Here is a 23,485-nt window from a genome sequence, read left to right as displayed (position 1 = left end):
GTCCAATAGCCACGTTTAGGATGCCACTAGGTACACTGACTGTTTGCTAGTATAATGGCTTAGTTAAAAAGAGTTTGAGTGTGCAATGCAGGTAGAGGTGCTGCAAATGTCTTTGCACTAGTGGGACTATAGCAAAGTCCAATAGCCACGTTTAGGATGCCACTAGGTACACTGACTGTTTGCTAGTATAATGGCTTAGTTAAAAAGAGTTTGAGTGTGCAATGCAGGTAGAGGTGCTGCAAATGTCTTTGCACTAGTGGGACTATAGCAAAGTCCAATAGCCACGTTTAGGATGCCACTAGGTACACTGACTGTTTGCTAGTATAATGGCTTAGTTAAAAAGAGTTTGAGTGTGCAATGCAGGCAGACGTGCTGCAAATATCTTTGCACTAGTGGGACTAGACAAAAGTCCAATAGCCACGTTTAGGATGCCACTAGGTACACTGACTGTTTGCTAGTATAATGGCTTAGTTAAAAAGAGTTTGAGTGTGCAATGCAGGTAGAGGTGCTGCAAATGTCTTTGCACTAGTGGGACTATAGCAAAGTCCAATAGCCACGTTTAGGATGCCACTAGGTACACTGACTGTTTGCTAGTATAATGGCTTAGTTAAAAAGAGTTTGAGTGTGCAATGCAGGCAGACGTGCTGCAAATATCTTTGCACTAGTGGGACTAGACAAAAGTCCAATAGCCACGTTTAGGATGCCACTAGGTACACTGACTGTTTGCTAGTATAATGGCTTAGTTAAAAAGAGTTTGAGTGTGCGATGCAGGTAGAGGTGCTGCAAATGTCTTTGAACTAGTGGGACTATAGCAAAGTCCAATAGCCACGTTTAGGATGCCACTAGGTACACTGACTGTTTGCTAGTATAATGGCTTAGTTAAAAAGAGTTTGAGTGTGCAATGCAGGTAGAGGTGCTGCAAATGTCTTTGCACTAGTGGGACTATAGCAAAGTCCAATAGCCACGTTTAGGATGCCACTAGGTACACTGAGTGTTTGCTAGTATAATGGCTTAGTTATAATGAGTTGGAGTGTGCAGAGGGCAGGAGGGTACAGTGCCAGGATTGTGGGTCTGGGTAGAGGAATGGAAGCCTGCCTTTCTATTCCCTCCTAATGGGGAAATGCAGCGACGAAATCCCTGACCTTTGCTACACAGACACTGTCGCTGTTTTCAGGACCTGTCACCTTAACTCTGACCCTGCCCGTACGAGCCCTTAAAAGGACTGATAGATAGTGCTATCCCTATGCTGTCCAGCGTATCCAATATCGGCGATAGGACTCAGGACGGAGCTGCCCCTGTGATGTCTGACACCAAGGACGCAGAAGAGATAATGGCGTGCTGGAGGAAAATGTCCGGTTTTATAATGCAGGGACATGTGACATGGACATCCTATCACACATGCCGTTGCTTCTCTGGCTAAAAGTCCAATTAGCTGTGTGTGTTTGGGATTGGCTGACATGCTGGCCCGCCCCACAAGACGCGCGCGCTTAGGGAAGGAAGACAAGGAAAAAAAAAAAAAAATGGCGATCGCCATTATACAAACAGGAGTGATCTGAAGGCGCTGTTCACGCACACTATACACTGAAATGTCATAATAGTGTGAGTCACAGACTGACTTACACTATTACAGCGGAAAGCCAGCTAGGAATTTGCTGTTTTTTTGCTGCTAGAACCGTTCTCGAACGCTTCTAGAACTATCGAGCTTTTGCAAAAAGCTCGAGTTCTAGTTCGATCTAGAACAGGCCCCAAAATCACTCGAGCCTAGAACTGGAGAACCACGAACCACGAACCGCGCTCAACTCTATAAATGATACATGATAGATATATAATAGATGGATAGGGGGATGGATAGATAGATAGATAGATAGATAGATAGATAGATACTGCATCTCTTTGTAGGTGAAGGAAAGATGTGTTAATTTGTGTTGAACGCCCTCGTTGGCTGCCGGCAGTGTTTTCTCTGGCTGGTCTCCCCGAGATCAGTAATTGTTTTGTCTTGTTGGTCTACTAGGCATTGCGCCCAACTGGCCAGAATCCTACTCCACACTGATGAGGGCAATACCCCGAAACAGCTGTCTGTTGATGGATACCTGGCCTTGGTATTTTCCTTGTCATATCTTTAAACTTGTCAAAGAGTTGTATTTTGACTAAACGGGCCACTTAATATGGTGGTTATGCTGGTTTCCTAAAAAGAGCCATGCCTTGGCTAGGTCCTTCCCGGAGGGATATCTGGCTAGTTTCTGTGTCGAGACTCCTAAGAGAGGCTCCACGGACTTTTTTGATTTAGGTGAAAGAAAGAGTCAGATTAATTTGTTACCATAAAACTACTACAAAGAAATCACAATTGTTTTTTATTCTCACCATCCTGGAAACAAACCAGCAACTTCCAAACAGGTGTCCAGCAGCCTCCGAGGTTTTCTAGCTGATGAAAGCAATTGAGCCACTAGGAATTGATAATGTCATAGTGAGGATTTTATATGAATAAACCTACAATACAGCCTCTGATTACACAGCAGATTACACAGGACACAGAGCTCCATTGTACAGAGCAGCTTCTCTGTGTCCTGTATTCTAGAGGGAGAGGAAAAGAGATTTTTTTTTTCTTCTAATAAAATTACTAAAAATAATTAAAAAAATAGAAAAATGTAATTTATTACACTTTTTTTTTTATAAAATAATGAACATCACAAATCAGCAAATAACATGCACATATTTGGTGTCCCTGTAATCGTAACGATCTGAACAACACAGTGATCAGATTATTGATGGGGATGAGTAAATGGCGTAAAAAATGGCGCAATTTATTATTTTTCTTTATTAAAACCCATAAAAAATGTAATAAAAATATATCACAGAGGCCGTGTTCACACGTAGCGTAAATGCTCCGTTTTTTCTGAAGGTGTCCACACCACGAGCACAATAACAATCTTCTCTGACTATTGCGTGTTTGCGGTATTTTTTATGCATTGTCACCTTATTTGACACATGTTTGGTGCAGATGTGAATCCTGAAACATATAAAGAAAAGAAAACACCAAAACCGCAGAGTTCAGCGGCGTCTTTAGACGCACCAGGGTGGCGGAGATTTCATGTCACATGCACTATGCTTGGACAATTAGTCCATATTCACATGTAGTGTAAATGCTGCATTTTTTTCTGCTGTTTTTTTGCACATTTACTGTATTCTGCTGTGTTTAATTGTCCAAGCAAAGTGGATGTGATTCCATGAAATAATATAGCTGTTTTTTTTTTTCTCTGGAGGTTTCAATGTAGAGCTTAAAAAAATGAAGGAAACAGCTTCTCTGTACAATAAAAACACTTTAAAATGCAGACTCAGATCTGAACCAAAAACGCATTAAATAATGGAGAAAAGGCAGAAAAAATGCAGCAAAGATGGAATAACCAGAGAAGTTTGGTATTGTGTAGTTTGGTGCAGACAGCGGCAGAAACAAAAAGAAACAAAATGCATGCAACATGTGAACACGGCCTTATAGGTACAAATAAGCAACATGTCATATAGTGACACATATAAATGTGCCGCCCCCATGCCAGCAGCTGGTGCTCCTCAGATACGGACCCGCTGTGTGGCTCAAGGGATCCTCCGGACCCGGGGGTCACGCGGACACGTCGAATGAAAAGGGGGACGTAGTTGTACGGCCTTGACCATATTCGATTCGTGACGCCACCCACGGTGTGTGGTGAAGTGGGACACCACCGCTGCTGTTGTGGGATACCCGGGGGAGATGTAATGGCAGCCGGATGTTAACCCCTCCGTGGGTAGGGATGGTTGCCCTGGGGCCCAGTGTCTCTGTGCAGGGTATGGCGATGGCAGGGGCCTGCGTGCCCGGACATACCAGGGGATGTTTGGTTACTCACAAGTAAATGAATCACACAAGTCTTTTGGTAAACCAAGGTGCTGGTCGCCGGCCGCCGCGGCCAGTTGTACTCTGGTCGCCGTCTCTTCCTCTGCACTGGTTGTGTGTTTGGACTTCCCGGTATGGAACACGGGAGTCTGCTCCCGGCTTTCTGTGTACCTGAGGAGCCGTGCCCGCTGACGCTGACCCGTGGGATCTATGGGCCCTGACGGTCGCCCAATCTGTGGGTGGTTGTCTGCTTTTGGGACTTTGGTTGGGACAGGACTTGTAATCCTGCCCTCAATCGGTTGATTAGCAAGGCTGGTTTCGGTCCTGGCTTCAGGGTCCGAGTACCCCCTCTGTGCACAATTTCCGGTTGGGTCTCCGGTGTTGGTACCGGCGGGCTCCAACCCTGTCCTGGTCCTCCTCGGATCTGCCAAGCCGTCTTTCCGTCTCCTGCTGACAGAGACCACCAAGGTACCAGGGCTCCGACCCTGGCACCGTTCAAGTTGAACTTCTCCGCTGGAGCTACCCCTAACTCCAGCCTTCACTCCTCTCAACTTGAACTACAACTTAATCTGTTTGCTTTCCCTCCCCGGGCTGTCTAGACCCCTAGGTGGGCGTTCCCTAACCGCCTGGTCCCGCCCACTGGTGTGCCTGTTTTGCCCTGAGGGGGGTGACTAGGGTTTCAGGTCGGCTGTATATGACCTAGGTGAGGGAAGGTGTTATGCGGGGGCCTATTGTGTGACTACCTGGTTTTGCCAGGGCGTCACATAAATATAAGAAAATTCTCGCTGCTATGACTAGGAACGAACAGTCCGGCGCATCTGCTGAATGACCCTTACTGCCAAATGGGTGTGGCTAGGGGTGTGTGACTAGGGGCGTGGCCCAAATTTGTACTTTGTCCCTCTTTCCTTTCTTTAAAAGTTGGGAAGTATGCACTCCAGAGCTGTATGTGCCCCCACTCCTGAGCTGTATGTGCCCCTCCCCCCCGTGTGCATAGGGCCCAATGAGACTCTTTCACCTGGGGCCCACAAAATCCTGGAGCCGGCCCTGCCTGCACAAAATGAGGTGCTAGCAGGACCTGCTGACTTCGCCTCTCATATTCATATGTACGTGCGTCTTTCAGGCGCACATACATGTGAACAGTGCAGTGCCAGGACTGAGGCGGAGGAGTTCCTCAGCACCGCACCGACATCCGTCTTCACCGGGGCCACACGGAAGAAGAGGATGCGCAGGAACCAGGTAAGCGCTCCTGTCGAGCCAAACATGACATGGAGATTCATTTTAGATGCAGGGGCCGTGGTGGGGGAGGGACGGTGTCACTTTACAAGTGACATTATCGGGCAGTGGGGGACAGGATGGGGCAATTAGGAAAGAGATTGTGAATAGTATAATTAGTATAATGAGGAGCCCCCCCAATCCTTTATGCAGAGACGTATAATGGGGGAGATATTATAGAAAGGGCAAGTTTTGGGGGGACATTATGGAAAGGGGCACTTTGTGGGGCTATTTTGGAGGGTGGATATTTTGTGCAGGAAGCAATTAACAAACCTTTCTGATTCTCCTTGTTTCCCTCAGCTAAAATAAAAGACCCTGTATTCACCTCTGGTGCTGGCACTGTTTCAGCGCTGTCAGTAATCACGATTCGTGGCTTACATTACATTGTGACATCACGGGAGGCCCACGTCCAATCACTACCAGCTTCTGTCTCCCCACCTTAGGAATGAGCTATCATTTGAGGGAACATAGGGGCCCAGGATCGGAAACTTTATCAAATAAAGAGGGCCAGAATGGGGACATTATTAAGTAAAGGGGGCCAGGATGGGAGATATTATTAGTGTATGGGGCCAGAACGAGGAACATACATTATGGGTTTATAGTGGCAAATGGTGAATATAATTACTGTAGGGGCAAATTAGGGGACATTGTTACGGCTTTAATATAATATAATTTTGAGGATACTGTCTTCCGTGGGGGAAGAAAAGTCTGACGTGGTGTAGAAATTGGGGGAAAAGTGAGGAATGTTCTCTGGGAGTGATCGGCTATAGGTGACTTTGTGTTATTTTCTGCAGAGTCGTGTCATGGCAGGAAGAAGTGATGGCGGTCAGCACCAGATGAGAAGGAAAAGCGAAGATGAATAAATACAGATAGAGAAGTCACAGGGAAGTAAGTGTATTACATGTACACACACACACACACACACACACACACACTATACACTGTATACAGAGCTCCTGTGTATAATGTCACTAATTAATATCACTGGTGATCACTTTATTACCTGTACACTGACACTATATACAGAGCTCCTGTGTATAATGGCACTGATGGTAATATTAGTGTTTTTAGTGTTGTGGTTTTTATTCATGATCATTATTGTAGTATTTTTCGGGCACTGCATGGTGGTAATATGTGGTCTGGTCACAGTGTGGTGGTATTTCTTTGTTGTATGTGGTATTATTTGGTCATATATGTGGTCTGGTCATAGTGTTGAGGTATTTCTACCTTGTATGTGGTAATATTCGGTTATTATGTGCTGTGATTATGGTGTGGCGATATTTCTCTCTTGTATGTGGTTGTATTCGGTTACTATGTCGTGGTAATATGTTATTGGTCACGGTGTAGCGGTATTTCTCCCTTGTGTGTGGTGGTATTGGACTTGGTATAGTTGATTGTGTTGTGTCTGGAGGTCACTTTTTCTCTCTATCAATAAAGGGAAGATTATTTCCAGTAGAGATTAAATACTTGAATGTTTAACCCCTCCCTGTCCTGTGACTATTACACTGTAGCAAACATGCTAAGTAATCACCTATTCTAATGTCATGTGCCCATGTTATGTATTTGGTTAGAATTTTACCTCAGTATTTGTAGCCAAAACCAGGAGTGGTAAAATCAGAGGAAAAGTCTAATAGAAATACCTCTGCATTTTTCACCCACTCCTAGTTTTGGCTTAGAAATACTGATATAACAAACTGACCAAATACTGAACGTGTGAACGTGGCTCAGGTATTAGTGATAACTTATTCATCTGTTGGGACATGCACCGATCGTGCAACTTTTATCCCCTTGAAAGTGGAGCTGATGTCCGACTCGTCCCCTGATCCATTCATTCAATAAGTTATCACCTACCTAACCTGTGCATTGGTGATAGCTTGTCACCAAAGATCCCCCTTACTGCAAACTACTGTGATTATACATCAGTTATGGTGCACAGGAGATGTGCCGGAGCCGCCTGTGTTTCACTTGATGCTCCACTATAACGGGGATATCGGCTAACAGGTATTTGCATATCGCTGTAGGGTGGGCCCCTGTAGTCAATTCCTCTGGTGGGCCCCAGACACTCCAGTCCGACGCTGCTACTCACTCTTGACCCTTGGGCGGCTGGTTCAGGTCCCTCTAGTTCCAGTGCCACTTGATGACTCGGTTGCTCTGTCCCTGGCACCCTCAGTGTGGTTGGGTCCCTGTAGCATGGAGCGCTTTGGGGCTTTACTCTCCTTTTTTGTGGCAGTCTCCTTGTCCATATGGCGGGCAGTGTGGATCCTGTAGGGCTGGTCTGTGTCCCGAACCCTGATCCTTGCTTTACTGCTGGTGCCCCCTTATCTGTGGGTCAGTGAGGTCCGTGGAGGTCCCCTCACTATGCAAGTATTTGCCAGGCCGTCTGAAATTGTTAGATACAAAAAATTAGCCATAATGTATGTATCACACCTAGGGGAGCCACTCAGTGGTGCCCCCTAGGGTAAGAGCCTACTCCATGAAGTATGTGCAACCGGAGAAGAAGGGAGATGAGACAATACTTAGGTTTAGAAAAGTACATTTTATTGATTAAAATCAAGTATTAATATTGTACTACAAAATCAGGTCATGGGATACGTCTAACAGTTATGTGAGAATGCAAGGGGTGTCATGTGGGAGCGATCACTTGCCTCACAGAGCCAGCCAATTGTTATAAAAAGGTAAAAGTTTAATATGCCACCATATTCATAAAAGATGTAATAGTATAAAGTTGCAGTTTATACTATTACCAGTTACATTCTTGGAAAACTTTATCCACTTGAGTACGCCACGCTTGGTCGCGTGATCGGAAGTTCATAATGGCTGGCTGAAGGACTGTGAAAAACACAGTTTCACATACTTCATGGAGTAGGCTCTTACCCTAGGGGGCACCACTGAGTGGCTCCCCTAGGTGTGATATATACAATATGGCTAATTTTTTGCATCTAATCTGTCTTCCTGTTTTTTTCACAGTCCTTCAGCCAGCCATTATGAACTTCCGATCACGCGACCAAGCGTGGCATACTCAAGTGGATAAAGTTTTCCAAGAATGTGAGAATACCAATTTTAACCTTACTAGTGACCCAACTAATACAGAAAACCAATCTCTACAGTTTACTATGCAGAGGTACAGGGAGTTGTACAGGAGGAGAATCCGATTATGGTGGAATCGCGCCTTTTTGACCAAATATGTGAAGAATGCCTGGGTACCCCGGGGACTCCGCATCCAAGTATTTTCCTCCTTTCCCATTGTTGAGGATACATTTAAAAAGGAGTGGGAGGAGAATTTACAATCCTGTTCCCTCAAGTGCATGGATCTTCTGTCTAAACACAATAGTTCTGCACTTGACTTTCTTGAATCTGAATTGGAGGGTCTTGAAAGGACGATCCAGAGCCTGTGCACAGTGGATATCTTCAATAAATTTAACTTCGAAGTTTCTGATAATGCTCAGAAATGGGAAAAGGAAGTCTGTGATGTAAAATCTAAAAAATTTCAGCGTGATGCTAATGATTATTCTTCAGGTTCTGCCTACAGGTGGAGTCACCGTTTTACCAGGGGCAGAAAGTCCTTTAGACAGGGGCCCCCCTCTCGTTCTCGTTCGACTTCACTCGTTTCAGAGTCATCCCTGGAGGAAGCACCATCGGGCTCATCAGACAGGACATGCAGTTTCGTGAATCCTACTGGTGTCACAACTCGTAGCCGTCAAAAGACATCTGACGTCACTTCCAAGCAACCTGGGGGAGCTAACACCAAAGGCAAACTGCAGGTAATCAATTTATCTACGCGTGTCCTGTCTTCTGATGAGCTTGATGTGCTCTCCAGGGGTCTTAATTTTTGTCCAACCAATTCCTTCAACCTTTTTACAGCATTGAAGGACATGAACTTAATTGCCCGAAAACTGCTCCTAAAAAAGTTATATTCTCGGGGGCAACAACTGAGTGACTTGGATGAGACCGAGAGGGGTGCCCTTCAGGATTTACAAGATCTGCTGGAGGAACAAAATACTACTCCAGGTAGGTCACCTGATTTCCTACGGCCTAGATCCACACGTTTTCCCCCCTTGTCTCTCTGCCCGGCCATCGATATTTTTCTCAGATTGGTGACTGACGACCTTAAAAAAGTATCAACTAGGCGTAAATTTGATAATTTAACTTATCGCCAGAGGTCGGCGGTCACCTTATTACAGAGCTACGATGATGTTGTGATCAAAGCAGCAGACAAGGGGGAAATATAGTGGTCTGGCCAGTGGATAAATATGAAAAAGAGGCACTAAGGCAACTTAGGGATAAGACATTACTCACGCCTTACCTATAATCCCACGACTTCCTTTTCCCTTGAATTGAAGAAAATCCTGACTCAGGCTCACCAGCAGGGCATCATTGATGAGAAGATGCTCCAGGAGTTGCTCACTAGCTGTCCACGTGTCCCTACGTTCTATTTGTTACCCAAAATCCATAAGGATGCCCTCAAACCCCCCGGGACGTCCGATTGTGTCCGGCATAGGAGGGTTATGTGAACCAATTTGTAGATTTATTGATTTTTATTTAAAACCCTTAGTTGAAAACTTACCCTCCTATGTCAAGGACACCACGGACGTCCTGAGGCGTCTTGATTGGCATCTTTATGGATTCGGATATGCTCATGGTTTGTGCCGACGTGGAGTCTCTCTACACCTGCATCGGACATACTGACGGTCTGGAGGCAGTCCGCTTCTACTTCTCAACCTCCGGTCTCGATGGCGCCATGGTCACATTGGTGATGGAGCTGCTCGACTTTGCCCTGTCACATAATTTTTTTGTTTTTAAGGATTTATTTTATTTACAGCGTTGCGGCACTGTAATGGGTGCTTTCTGCGCGCCCGCCTATGCCAACCTCTTCCTGGGTTACTGGGAGAGGTTGGTATTTGGGGACGGTGGTGCTGTGGGGAGCTCCCATGTGCAGTGCTGGCTCCGCTTCATTGATGATGTTTTTGTTATTTGGCAGGGCAGCTCGATCAATTCATGGCTGACCTTAATTCTAATTCCCTTAATATTAAACTGACTTATAGATCTAGTAAAACTCAGTTGGATTTTCTTGATGTTAATATTTATGTGGATGCATTGGGGGGCATTCAGACTGACGTCTTCCGTAAGGACATGTCGGTCAATGCCCTCCTTCACCCATCCTCGGGTCACACCATGTCAACCATACGCGCCATCCCGACCGGACAGTTTTTGAGGATGAAGCGGATCTGCTCCACCTCTTCCACCTTTGAAACCCAGTCGTCCAATCTCCAATGCAGGTTTAGAGAGAGGGGGTACAGCAATACATGCATTAAGAGAGGTTATCTACGTGCTAAGAGTACCAGCAGGGAACATCTCCAATATAAACATCGTCGGCCAACCATGGACAATCAGATGCGTTTTATTGGGACGTTCAATCATGAATGGGACACGATGAGGGGAATACTTGAGAAGCACTGGTCGGTACTTTTTACTGAACCCATCCTGGCCGAGGTGCTTCCTAGGAGACCCCTCATGACAGCTAGGCGGGCAAAAAACCTGGGGGATCTTCTCGTCAGGAGCCACTACGTCCCTCCTAGACAGAATTTCTTCTAATCCAGGGGCCCTCTCCGGGGCTGTTTCCCATGCGGCCATTGTGCCGCATGTAGTAACATCATCAGGGTACCACCCTTCACCTCTTCTGATGGTAAAAAAGTATTTTCCATCAATGAATATATCACCTGCAGCACCACACATGTGGTCTATTACGCTACATGTTTGTGCTCCCTGATCTATGTGGGGCTCACGTCACGTGAGCTCCGCGTCAGGGTCAGGGAGCACGTGAGAGATATTCTTGCGGCTGCCTCAGTGGAGGATATTACCCTTCTGAAAACATTGCCCCGCCATTTCAGGACTGTCCATTGTAGCCCTAAATCACTCCAGATTAGGGGTATTGACGTTATTCACGGAGGTTTCCGGGGTGGCAATCTACGGAAGACTCTCGCACAGCGGGAGTCCAAGTGGATTGTCTCCCTGAACACCCTCGTGCCCTTTGGATTGAACGAAGTAGTTAGCTTCGCACCATTTTTATAATGGGCAGTTCTGGCATAATAACAACAATAATAATAATAAAAAAAACTGTTTTCACCTTGGTCAGGCATTATAATTGAAGTTTGTTTAACTTCTCTGGAAGTTTTACATCCTTGTTTTTCTCCTCTTGCCATCTCCCTGTATTCTCTTGGGTCTCTTGTGGCATGGATATTGTCACATGATATATAATTCTGTTAAACTAGTGGCCTTGTGGGGCTTTTATTTTAATCGTGTATGCTTCATACATTTTTAACTTTTGTCATTTTGTATTTTTATGCTTTCCAGGTTCTTCTATATCCTATAGTGGGACAACAATATCTTCCTACAATCGACTCATTGTGAAACCCATGGATCTGTCGCGGGCGGAGGAGGGGACGCTGCGCTCTCCCACTGCTCGGGTCCGGCCGCCGCTGCTGCGGCTGCTGCTGCTCGGTGGTGGCTCGAGCGGTGGGCCGGATCCCGGGGACTCGAGCGGCGTTCCTCGCCCGTGAGTGAAAAGGGGATTGATTGTGGGGATTTATTGTCCGTGACGCCACCCACGGTTGTGGTGATATTGGTGACACCACCGCTGCTCTAGAAGGGGATCCCGGGAGCGGTGACAGGGAGCAGCTTTGTTGTTAGTTCTCCCCTCCGCACGGCACGGTGGTACTCACTCAGCCCAATGATGAAGACACAGTTCTCGGTAAAACACTCGGCTGGATGGACGGGTCCCACAGACGGCTGCGGTGTTGTTTCTCCCGGCAGGTTGATGGTGACTGCCTTTCCCTGCACCTATGTACGGTTGATGGTTCCGATGGGTTCCCACCGGTAACCCGCTCCCCAGCTTGGATATGGGCTGGAGGAGCCCCTCTTTGCCCGCAGGCTCTGGCCCTGAGAAACGGTTGCCTTGGCGGTGGCGGTGTCTCCCTCCTCTGGTTGGACTGTTGCCTTCTGTCGGGACTTGGCTGTTTGGAAACCCAGGAGGTCCCCTTCACTAACGGATTCGGCAAATTCACGGCGACTCCTAGCCTTGCCGGGGTCTGTAAGCCCCTGCCAGATGGTGCTGACTTCTCTTCTTGTACCGGTCCGGTACCGCCGGGCCACCGCCCGTCCACGGTCCTTACGGTAACTCTGATAGGCCACTCCTGCAGATGGTCACCACCGTCTGCCAACCTTGCTGTACCGCCCGGGCCACACACCCGGACGCTGTCAGTTAGTTGCTCCACTACCACTTCTCCTTCCTCTCACTTTCACTAATCTGAGCTCTTTTCCCGCCTCCAGGACTGTGAACTCCTCGGTGGGCGGGACCAACCGCCTGGCCCACCCCCTGGTGTGATCATCAGCCCCTGGAGGAAGGCAACAAGGGTTTTGTGTCTGACCTTGATGTGCCTGACCGGGAGTGTGGGGTGTGTAGGTGTTGTTCTCTGTGGCCCCTGGCTTGTCCAGGGCGCCACAGATCTCTATTGGATCTTTCACTGTGCAATATTTTTCATGTGATATATTTATCTTTGCAACCGCTTCTGTATAATTCATCACTCACCTTCTTGTGGTCGCGCGCGTCCTCCAGCGTGCCGACTGCGGGCGGCAGCTGGGAGCGAGCCCATCTGGTGCGCGCGCGCGGGCACCATGGTGACGCGTCCCGAGCGTGTGCCGTACACAGCGGGGGTTCTTGTTCCCTCCTGCCCTCCGCACTCTGCCGTCGGCGCACGCGCGCTTGACTCACTGCAATTAGGATTGATTGAGAACAATCTGTATGTCCCTAATAAAGTTTCAGCATGCACACTGACTAAACACCTCCTTTTGAAAAAGCACGCTGCGAAACAGCTGTCAAAGAGGCCCTCCTTGCCTCTACAGCCAGCCCTGTATACACGCCACCAGGTATTATAATTCGATCTTGCCTCCATCACATGTTGATTCTCTCTGCTTGTGCAGCTCCCCAGGCTTGGATAATTAGTATGCATACTCATGCTGGGAACCACTGGTTATTTTGATCCTTGCCTGTGGATCTGTGCAGCCTCTGAGTCAATCCCCTAATTGTTGCTGCTGCAGTGAATCCCTGTGGTGTATTACATTGTTGTACTCTGCTTTTATGCAGAAACTATAATACTGCTACTTTTTCCTCCCCCCCTTTTTATGTGGGTTGTCACTCTACTGCAACTTTATACTATTACATCTTTTATGAATATGGTGGCATATTAAACTTTTACCCTTTTATAACAATTGGCTGGCTCTTTGAGGCAAGTGATCGCTCCCACATGACTATCCTTGAATTCTCACATAACTGTTAGACGTATCCCATGACCTGATTTTGTAGTACAATATTAATACTTGATTTTAATCAATAAAATGTACTTTTCTAAACCTAAGTGTTGCCTCATCTCCCTTCTTCTCCGGTTGCACGTCTGAAATTGTTGCCTGACCTAAGGCCCTGTGCACCATCAGTGCTCTGGTCCCAGTCGGTACTTGGGTGTACCTGCCCTGGCGAACACTCTCCTGTGCTCCCGAGTCACCGTTACATGACCCAACTCTAGGCACGTCTTTCCACTTTCACTCACTACTCAGACTGTCTCCTGTCCCCTCCCACCAGGTTGTCTAGTCCCCCTGGTCTGCCTCCACCATCCAGGTGGCCATTCCCTTGTGTCCGACTAGCCAATTTCCCCTGGCTTGGAGTGGTAACTAGGATTTTAGTGTGTGTGGGTGTTTCTGGCACTGGTGTTCCAGGTCCCAGGGGTTAGGCCCTGCATCCTGGTGAGGATGCAGTTCCTAGTAGTGCCCTGAGTGGCTCAGGGGCGCTACATGTGCAAGAATGAGTAAGATACCATATAAAAAAAAACATTAAAAACATATATAAGCAGGAAAAAAGCCTTTAGAAAACAAAATATATAACAAGAAAAATTTTAAATTATCCAGAAATAGAAATTTATGTTAACTATACTCTGTTATTAAGTCTTCGAGTATATTCAATCCTAATGGTACCGTAGTACATAATCTAAAAATTCAAAAAGATTCCCAATTCATAGCTTTAGTTTAGTTACCTCCTCTGGGTGGTGGAATTACTTTTTCAATGGCCCTAAATTTCAGGCTAGTAACATCACCCTTGTGGTACAAAAGAAAGTGTCTAGAGTGACACTGCTGAAATATTAAGAGCTTCAGTTTTTACCGCATCAGAGATATATCGCCTGATGTGATTTTTAAAGGGAACCTTTCACCAGATTTGGCGACTATAAGCTGCAGCCTCCACCAGTGGGCTCTTATATACAACATTCTAACATGCTGTATATAAGAGCCCAGGCTGCTATGTATGACTCGCCCACCCCAGGGCTATGGGACACCCGGTGCCGGGCCAGACTAGTCCGGGGGACGTCAGTGGTGGCTGGGCCCGACTCCGTACCCTGGTGGGGTCAATTAATATGGCTGGTGATTTGGGGGTGATTAAAGTTTGTATTATTCGTGACGCCACCTGTGGTTTGCGGCTATTAAGCCGCCGCTGCTGTATGAGGCCTCCGGGGTGATAGAATGGCAGCAATGGTGTTACTGCTCCCCACAGGTGGAGCGGTGCCCCGGGGCAACAGTTGGTGCTTGTAAGTGTCGATGTAGTTGCGGTGTAATGCAGGGCCGACAGGGCGGTGAAAGGACCGGACACAAACAACAGTCTCTTTACCTTCTCCTCTTTTATTGGGTAAACGGTTAGTCCTGGGAGACCGTTACAGGTGGTAGAGGGCTCTGGCCGGCCTGGAAGTAACTGAGGTATCTTTTTGGCTAGCTGAGTATGAGGCCTACTCCCTGTTCTTTCTTTGCTTTCATAGGACCCTGCACTCTGAGTTAGCAATGGCCCTCTTGCTGCTGGGACTGGTGGTACGTCCCTCTCCCTGTGTGGTAGGCTGCGCAGGCCCTCTCTGATGCTTCTCTGCTGGAGTCCACACCAGGCCCTGGTGATGCAGCTGTACCTTCAGGTTGCTTTGGGGGGCCAGGAGACCTGCAGTCCTCCTGCCCTTCGGATTCGGCAACCAAGGAAGGGTTTTACACCCTGGCAACCACAGACTCCGATGTCTAAGTCTCTTCTGTGCCTCTCTGCCAATCCTGCTTCACTGGGCCAAGCTATTCCAGCTCCAGGCCTCAGTCCAAAGGACAGCACTACTCTGCGTCTTTACTCTCCAACTTCCCTCTCAGACTGAACACTAACTCCTCCCTCAGGTCAGGCTTGAGGAATGCTCCCTGGAACTCCAGGTTCAGAGCTCCCTCTGCTGGCCTGAGGGAGAAACTGCGTTGGATGTTGGTACCTACTGGCCAATGATTTCCCCAATTACCTCCAGGCTCAGCATTAACCCTTTGGAGGGGCAATGCTGTTGTGGTGACCAGGTCCTGGGGCGCCACATGTAGGATGTAAAAATCACTCTATAATACCCACCTATCGGTCAGTGCGGTGCAGACCGGTTGGATAGGTGTCTCTGTGACGCCCTGGACTAGCCCGGTAGTCACAGGTAGTCCCTTGCATAACACCAGTCCCGCACAGGTAACAAGAGCAAACACATACACCCTAGTCACCTCCCTCAGTGCTTAATGGACACACCAGGGGGCGGAGCCAGGCAGTTGGCCACGCACACCGAGGTGTTCAGAGGGCCTGAGGCAGTAAACAAGCAGTTGTTCAATTGTGAGTTCGGTTTTGTAGTTGAAGAGTTGAAGTGCAGCAGGCCTGTGGTGACAGGTCTGCAGCGGAAACTGACAGGTGCCAGGGTCATAGCCCTGGTACCTCGGCTAGGAGGCATACGATGGCCTTAGCCTGCAGGAGCCGGGAAAACGGCCAGGTGGAACCGTGGTGGACTGGGACAGCGTAGTGGCCCGCCGGTACCTACCCGGGGAATCGACTGGTAACCGGAGCACACAGGGGGGTACTCAGACCCTGAAACGAGGTCCAGAAGCCACTGGACTGAGTTAATTCACTGATGGGTGGGAAAGGACCTATAGTCCAGACCTCAAAGTCCCGACTGAAGACAACAGCCCACCGAGGGGATAGAAAGCCACTGCACAGGCGGCAGAGAGATCCCACGGGCCAGCGTCTGCGGGCAAACGGGCTTTCCCGACACACATACCTCCAAGAAGCGGACTCCCGTCGCTGAAGCTAAGGCAGTCTACACACTACACTGTGCAGGAGAAAGGCAAAGACCACCGAATCGGGTGGGGGACCAGACACAGCCGGCACCGACCACCATCATCTTGGTTTACCAGAGACTCTTGTGCATCAATCATAGTGAGTACAACTGTGCCCTTGGGCCGCGCACCGCCCTGCACCGCCAAGCACTGACATACCATCCCAATCGGGTCCCGGGGCCATCACCCTTGCCCACGAAGGGGTTAACAACTTTGCTGTGCAACATCTCCCCCGGGTGCCTAGTAAACAGCAGCGGTGGTGTCCACATTCACCACAGCCCGTGGGTAGCGTCACAAACTTAACTACAAACCACGGCCCCAGCCATAAACCTAACCCCTACGTAGCGCCAGCATCCTTTCAGAGCGAAGTGACCCCGGGTCCGGAGGCGCTCGAGCCACCCACCAACGAGCCCGGATCCGAGCGGCTCGGCTGTAGCCGAGCGCTGGGCGGTACACATCGATTCTAATGGTGTCACGAACAGGATACTTACCTAAATCACCTACCTGGTAAAGTGCGCCTTGAAGTGGAAGTCAGCGGTGACCCGTTGAAAAATTTTAGAATCCGCCATCTTGCCGCCATTTTTTGGCGCGAAGATTCCCGCCAAAGCCTTCTTCCCCACGAAAAGAGAGCGAGAGTTGAAGGCCCGCCCCCTGGGAACATGGCCGTGCCGAAAAGCGCGCGGTCAGAAAGCGAAATTGCCCAGCAGAAAAAGGGAGTGCCGCGAAAAGACCAAGGGGGGGCGGGTGAAGATTCAGCGGCATTTGACCGAGCTGATAAAGGGCAGGGACTCCAGGACCCTGCCCACGGAGGGGTTAACACCTTTGCTGCGTAACATCTCCCCCGGGTGCCTAGTAAACAGCAGCGGTGGTGTCCACATTCACCACAGCCCGTGGGTGGCGTCACGAACTTAACTACAAACCACAGCCCCGGCCGTAAACCTAACCCCTACGTAGTGTGGCGCCCTGGCCTAGCCAGGTCATCACAGATAACATACAAACACCCCCCACCCCCATTAGACAGGGACACCAGCCAAACAAAAATCCTTGTTGCCTCCCTCCAGTGTCTGATGTCCACACCAGGTGGGGCGGAGCCAAGCAGTTGGCCCCACCCACCGAGGAGTTCACAGGCCTGGAGGCGGGAAAAGTTAAGTGTTGGAGTTTGAAGTGAGAGGAGCAAGCACTTGGGTGTCTGGGTTTGTGGCCCAGGCACTGACAGCAAGGTTGGCAGACGGTGGTGGCTGTCTGCAGGAGTGGTGGAGCAACGCGGAACCGTAGGACCAGGGTCGGGCGATGGCCCACAGGTACCGACCGGGGAGCGAAGTGAAGCCAGCACACACAGGCAGGGCTATCGGACCCCGACCAGGCTAGGAGCCGCCGTTAATAGTCAGATCCGAATGTGACTGGAACCCCAGGGGTTTCACAACAGCAAAAGTCCCGATTGAAGGCAACAGCCCACACCGTGAGGGTATACAGCTACCGCCTAAGGCTAGAGACCCAAGGGCCAGCGCCTGTGGGCAAGCAGGCTCCTCCGTTACCCATACACTGGTGAGCGGACTACCGTTGGGAATCCATAGTAGTCAGAAGGAGAACATCAAGGTGCAGGGAAAGACAGCCGCCATCACCTGTCCGGGGAGAGACACTGCACCTGGCTGTGTGACCCGTCCATCCAGCCGTTTGGTTTACCGAGGACTTTGTACCTTTCTTGCTGAGTGAGTACACCCGTGCCATCCGGCACCGCGCCGCGCTGTTCCTGCAACCCTGCACCTCACCAACCCTGCCTCCCCGTCACATCATCGGGCCCCGGGACCACCAACCGCTACCCACGGAGGGGGACAACAGCATCCCAGCTGCTCCTTACCATCGCTCCCGGGATTCCCATCATTAGCAGCGGTGGTGCCTATCTTCACCACGACCCGTGGGTGGCATCACGGACTAAATTCCCCAAACCAACCACCCCTTTCACTCACGGGCGAGGAGCGCCGCTCGAGTCCCTGGATCCGGCCCACCGCTCAAGCCGCCGAGCAGCAGCAGCGCCGGACCCGAGCGTTAGCGAGAGCGCAGCAGCGATGGCGTCCTCCCCGCCCGCGACACGTAGCGCCAGCATCCTTTCAGAGCGAAGTGACCTTGGGTCCGGAGGCGCTCGAGACAGCCACCAACAAGCCCGGATCCAGGCGGCTCGGCTGCAGCCGAGCGCGGGGCGGTACATCTCCGTTCTCCGGGTTCGGTGCCTCCTCTTTCGGCCATCTTTGTCCTCCTTCTTCTGAAGCCTGGGTGCATAATGAGTCCTTTGTCATGCATACGCGCCAGCATTGAGGTCCTGCCCAGATGCACTACAATACTTTGGTCTGCCCTACTCAGGGCAGTTGAAAGTGTGCCTGCGCAGGACCGCAATGTCGGCTTGTGTGGATGACGCAGGAAGCATCATGCACCCAGGCTTCAGAAGAAGGAGGACAAAGATGGCAGAAAGAGGAGGCACCATTATCGGAGACTGAAGACACCCATCCGACTGTTCTTCACCGCACCGCCTGTTAGGTGGGTATTATAGAGTGATTTTTAGATTCTACACAGCGGCCTGGGCTCTTGTATAGAACATGTTAGAATGCTGTATATAAATGGCGGTGGTGGTTGCAGCTTATAGCCACCAAATCTGGTGACAGGTTCCCTTTAAGTGGTCCTACCATACATCAAACATACTGCACTCTGCATATAGTGCAGTCTATAAGGTATACCACTCCCTCAGTTTTGTAGTTCATATGGCGATTAATCAAACATTGTTTGCCAGTAGAGAAGGACTGAAAATGATTGCCTTTGACTACATGAAGACAAGTTTTACAGGGGTGATTTCCACATTGGAAAAAGCTTTTATAAGTAAGCCATGTATTGCTTATATTAGTTCTATTTTGGATTTGGTAACTTGGACATAGAATGTTGCTCAAAGTATGAGTTTGTTTAACCATATATCTAACGGGATTTGCATTCAAAGCAGTGGCTAAATTAGGATCATGTTCAGGTATTTTTTTATTATATTAACAATGCTATTACGGTATACTGAAGGCTATATTGGGTGATAAAAGTGGCAGAAGCCAAAGCATGCTTATTTTTATTACACTCAAATTTCTTCTTATTGGTTAATAGTAATTTTCTATTCATTGAATTGGCATTAGCGTTATACAACTTCCATTTGGGATAGCCTCTAACCTATAGTTTAGAGCACATCAGATCGCATTAATTAGTAAATTGTTGTGGGTCTCTACAATTCTTTTTGTTCTAATTAACTCCCACATTGGGATAATATTTATTACGTGGTGGATGGCAAGACTTAAGCGGGCTTTAAACGCTACGACATCGCTAATGCGAAGTCGTTGGGGTCACGGAATTTGTGACGCACATCCGGCCGCATTAGCGATGCCGTTGCGTGTGACACCTATGAGCGATTTTGCATTATCACAAAAACGTGCAAAATCGCTCATCGGTGACATGGGGGTCCATTCTCGAATATCGTTGGAGCTGCAGGTACGAAGTAGTTCGTCGCTCCTGCGGCAGCACACATCGCTCCGTGTGACGCTGTAGGAATGAGGAACCTCTCCTTACCTGCCGCCGGCCCCAATTCAGAAGGAAGGAGGTGGGCGGGATGTTACGTCGCGCTCATCTCCGCCCCTCCGCTTCTATTGGACGGCCGCTCAGTGACGTCGATGTGACGCCGCACGGACCGCCCCCTTAGAAAGGAGGCGGTTCGCCGGTCACAGAAACGTCGAAGGGAAGGTAAGTATGTGTGACGGGTCCGGCCGATGCTGTTGGACACGGGCAGCGATTTGCCCGTGTTGCACAACCGATGGGGGCGGGAACGCACGCTAGCAATATCGGTACTGATATTGCATCGTGTAAAGTAGCCTTTAGCTTGTAGGATAGAATTACTATCTGTTGGTTTCCTAAATGGATTAATAACCACCTTACCATTAACAGAATCACCTGTCAAAGATATGTCCAAATAGTTAATAGTCATTTTTCTGAAAATTAGACGCAAATCTTAAATTAAATTTGTTGTTATTCATATTCGCTGTAAATATGTCAGATTGTTTTCTATCTCCCCTCCACACAAGGATCAAATCATCGATATAACGAGTGTAAAATTCTATGAGTTGGCTATAAGGGTTATATTCATTAAAGATACATTTTTGTTCCCATAGAGAGACCACTATGTTAGCAAGGGAGGGAGAAAATGTCCCTATTTCTGCATGAAAAATTTCCCATCAAAAGAAAAATAGTTGTGAGTACTAGGAAATCTACAGCCGCAACCAAAATTCTCTGATGGAAACTGTTTCAGTACTGTATGTATCCAAAAAATATGACAAGCTTTCCAAAGAAGCCTTGTGTGAAATGGAGGGCTACAAACTGATGATATCACAACAAAGCCACTTCAAATTAGATTTCCATGTAATATTCTGCATACTACAGATAATAGATTTTGTATCATGTATGAACCCAGGCAAATCATGAGCAAGGGGTTGCAAGTAAAAATCAACCCAGGCCCCCTAAATTCTCTGTAAGAGACACTATCCCTGCAATAATAGGTCTAAATCCATGAATAATACCATACCTATGTTGAAATGCGTCGGTTTACCCCTTTGAGGGTTCTGTGTGGAGCCAGTGCTGATGTAATATACTTTTAAAGATTTGTAATAAAGAATGAAGATTTTATCCCTGCCTTTTCTGCTGTAGTTCTTCCTCTGTTTCCTTTAATGGGAAATATTAAGGACTGAAGATGCTGTGGTCAATCAAAGCAGCTTGTTCCAGCAAATAAAGACACATCCTGCTTAAAGAGGTTGTCCACTAATATTACATTGATGGCCTATCCTTAGTATAGACTCTCAATGTCGATTTGGCCAGGGTCCACAGTCACCCCTACAGATCAGCTGTTTTTGGTCCCAGCGAAAGCAGCAGACAGCCAGAAATGCTCAGTTTTGGAGCTGCACCATCTTCTGATAGTGGCCATGACTGGGTACTACACATCTGCCTCCTATTGATTTGAATAGGAGGCAGATGTGCAGTACCCAGCCACGGCCACTATCAGTTGACGAGGCAGCTCCAGAACTAGGTATTGCCTGCTGCTGCTGCCGGCATGAGAACAGCTAATAGGTGTCTGTCTCTGGCTGATCAGACATTGATGACTTATCCTGAGGGGTACTTTGCACACTACGACATTGCAGGTGCGATGTCGGTGGGGTCAAATTGAAAGTGACGCACATCCGGCATCGCAGGCGACATCGTAGTGTGTAAAGCCTAGATGATACGATTAACGAGCGCAAAAGTGTCGTAATCGTATCATCGGTGTAGCGTCGGCGTAATCCATAATTACGCTGACGCGATGGTCCGATGTAGTTCCTCGCTCCAGCGGCAGCACACATCGCTGTGTGAGAAGCCGCAGGAGCGAGAAACATCTCCTACCGGCGTCACCGCGGCTCCCGTAGGATATGCGGAAGGGAGAAGGTGGGCGGGATGTTTACATCCCGCTCATCTCTGCCTCTCCGCTCCTATTGGCCGCCTGCCGTGTGACGTCGCAGTGACGCCGTACGACCCGCCCCCTTAATAAGGAGGTGGGTCGCCGGCCAGAGCGACGTCTCAGGACAGGTGAGTCCATGTGAAGCTGCCGTAGCGATAATGTTCGCTACGGCAGCTATCACAAGGATATCGCAGCTGCGAGGGGGGCGGGGACTATCGCGCTCGGCATCGCAGCATCGGCTTGCGATGTCGCAGCGTGCAAAGTACCCCTAAGAATAGGCCATCAATGTTAAAGTAGTGGCCAACCTCTTTAAGTCCCTTTGAAGTCTGTTGACCAGCAGTGCTAACAGTTGAGAACAAGCAGCAACCAGTAGGACCCTGCTATACCCAACTGCTATTTGATGAAGTCTGTCCAGAATTGGTGCTTGTGGATGAATTGTGTCCGAAAATCATACTTCGGACATAGAAACAAAGCTAAGTAACTTAACTGTGTGGAAAACAAAGGAAGTGTGGTGCAGAAAAATGACAGCAGGTGCTCTGGACTGATGAGTCAGAATTTTAAGTATTTGTATGTATCAGAAAGCAGTTTTTTTGCTGAAGGGCTTGAGAACAGTACTATAAAGAATGTCTGCTAGCAACATTGAAGCATGATGGAGGTTCCTTGCAAAGTTGGGGCTGCAGGGATCAGTATTTGGTCGATTAATGGTGTCCTCAATACTGAGAAATATAGGCAGATACTTTGCCATCATGCAATACTATAAAGCAGAGGTCTCAAACACGCAGGCCGCGGGCCGTATGCGGCCCCTTAGGCTGCTTGTTGCAGCCCGCAGACCCCGTGACAATCGTGGCCCTATACCCGTGGCCGGCGCCGGCAAGACGTTACTACAGTTACATCATTTGCAGTACCGCGCAGAGGAGCTGTCCGCGTTATACCAATGGCTGCTGCCCGCCAATCAAATGCAAGGAAGTGATGTCGCTGTATGACGCCACCTCCTTGCATCTGATTGGCGGGCAGCAGCCATCTCCTCTGCAATGATTCAATTGTAGTAAAGTCCTGCCGGCGCCGGGCCCGTGCATAGAGCTGCGATCGTCACGCGCCGCACAAGCAGGTACGTGCTTACGATCAGGACCCACCTCTTCTTGAACGTGGTAGGTCCTGACCTGTGGGGTCGCATGTCTCCTCCGCAGGAGACTGTAGCTGCACGTACCCGTGATCAGGGTTCAGAGCACTGCGGTCTCCTCGCTGTGTGTGTGTGTGTGTGTGTGTGTGCGCACAATACTACAAGGATGGGCACAAAACTACTGGGCACACTACTAGAAGGATGGGCACAGAGGTACTGGGCACAATATTACAAGGATGGGCACAAAGGTACTGGGTACAGTACTACAAGGATGGGCACAATACTTCAGGGCACAAAGGTACTGGGCACAATACTACAAGGATGGACACAAATGTACTGGGCACAGTACTACAAGGATGGGCACAAAGGTAATAGGCACAAAACTACAATGATGGGCACTAAGGTACTGGACACAATACTACATGGATTGGCACAAAGGTACTGGGCACAATACTACATGGATGGGCACAAAGGTACTGGGCACAATACTACAAGGATGGGCACAATACTATAGAGCACAAAGGTACTGGGCACAATA

This window comes from Anomaloglossus baeobatrachus, chromosome 5 (genome assembly GCF_048569485.1).
Source record: "Anomaloglossus baeobatrachus isolate aAnoBae1 chromosome 5, aAnoBae1.hap1, whole genome shotgun sequence".
Taxonomy (NCBI): Eukaryota; Metazoa; Chordata; class Amphibia; order Anura; family Aromobatidae; genus Anomaloglossus; species Anomaloglossus baeobatrachus.
This window is presented reverse-complemented; position numbering follows the sequence as displayed.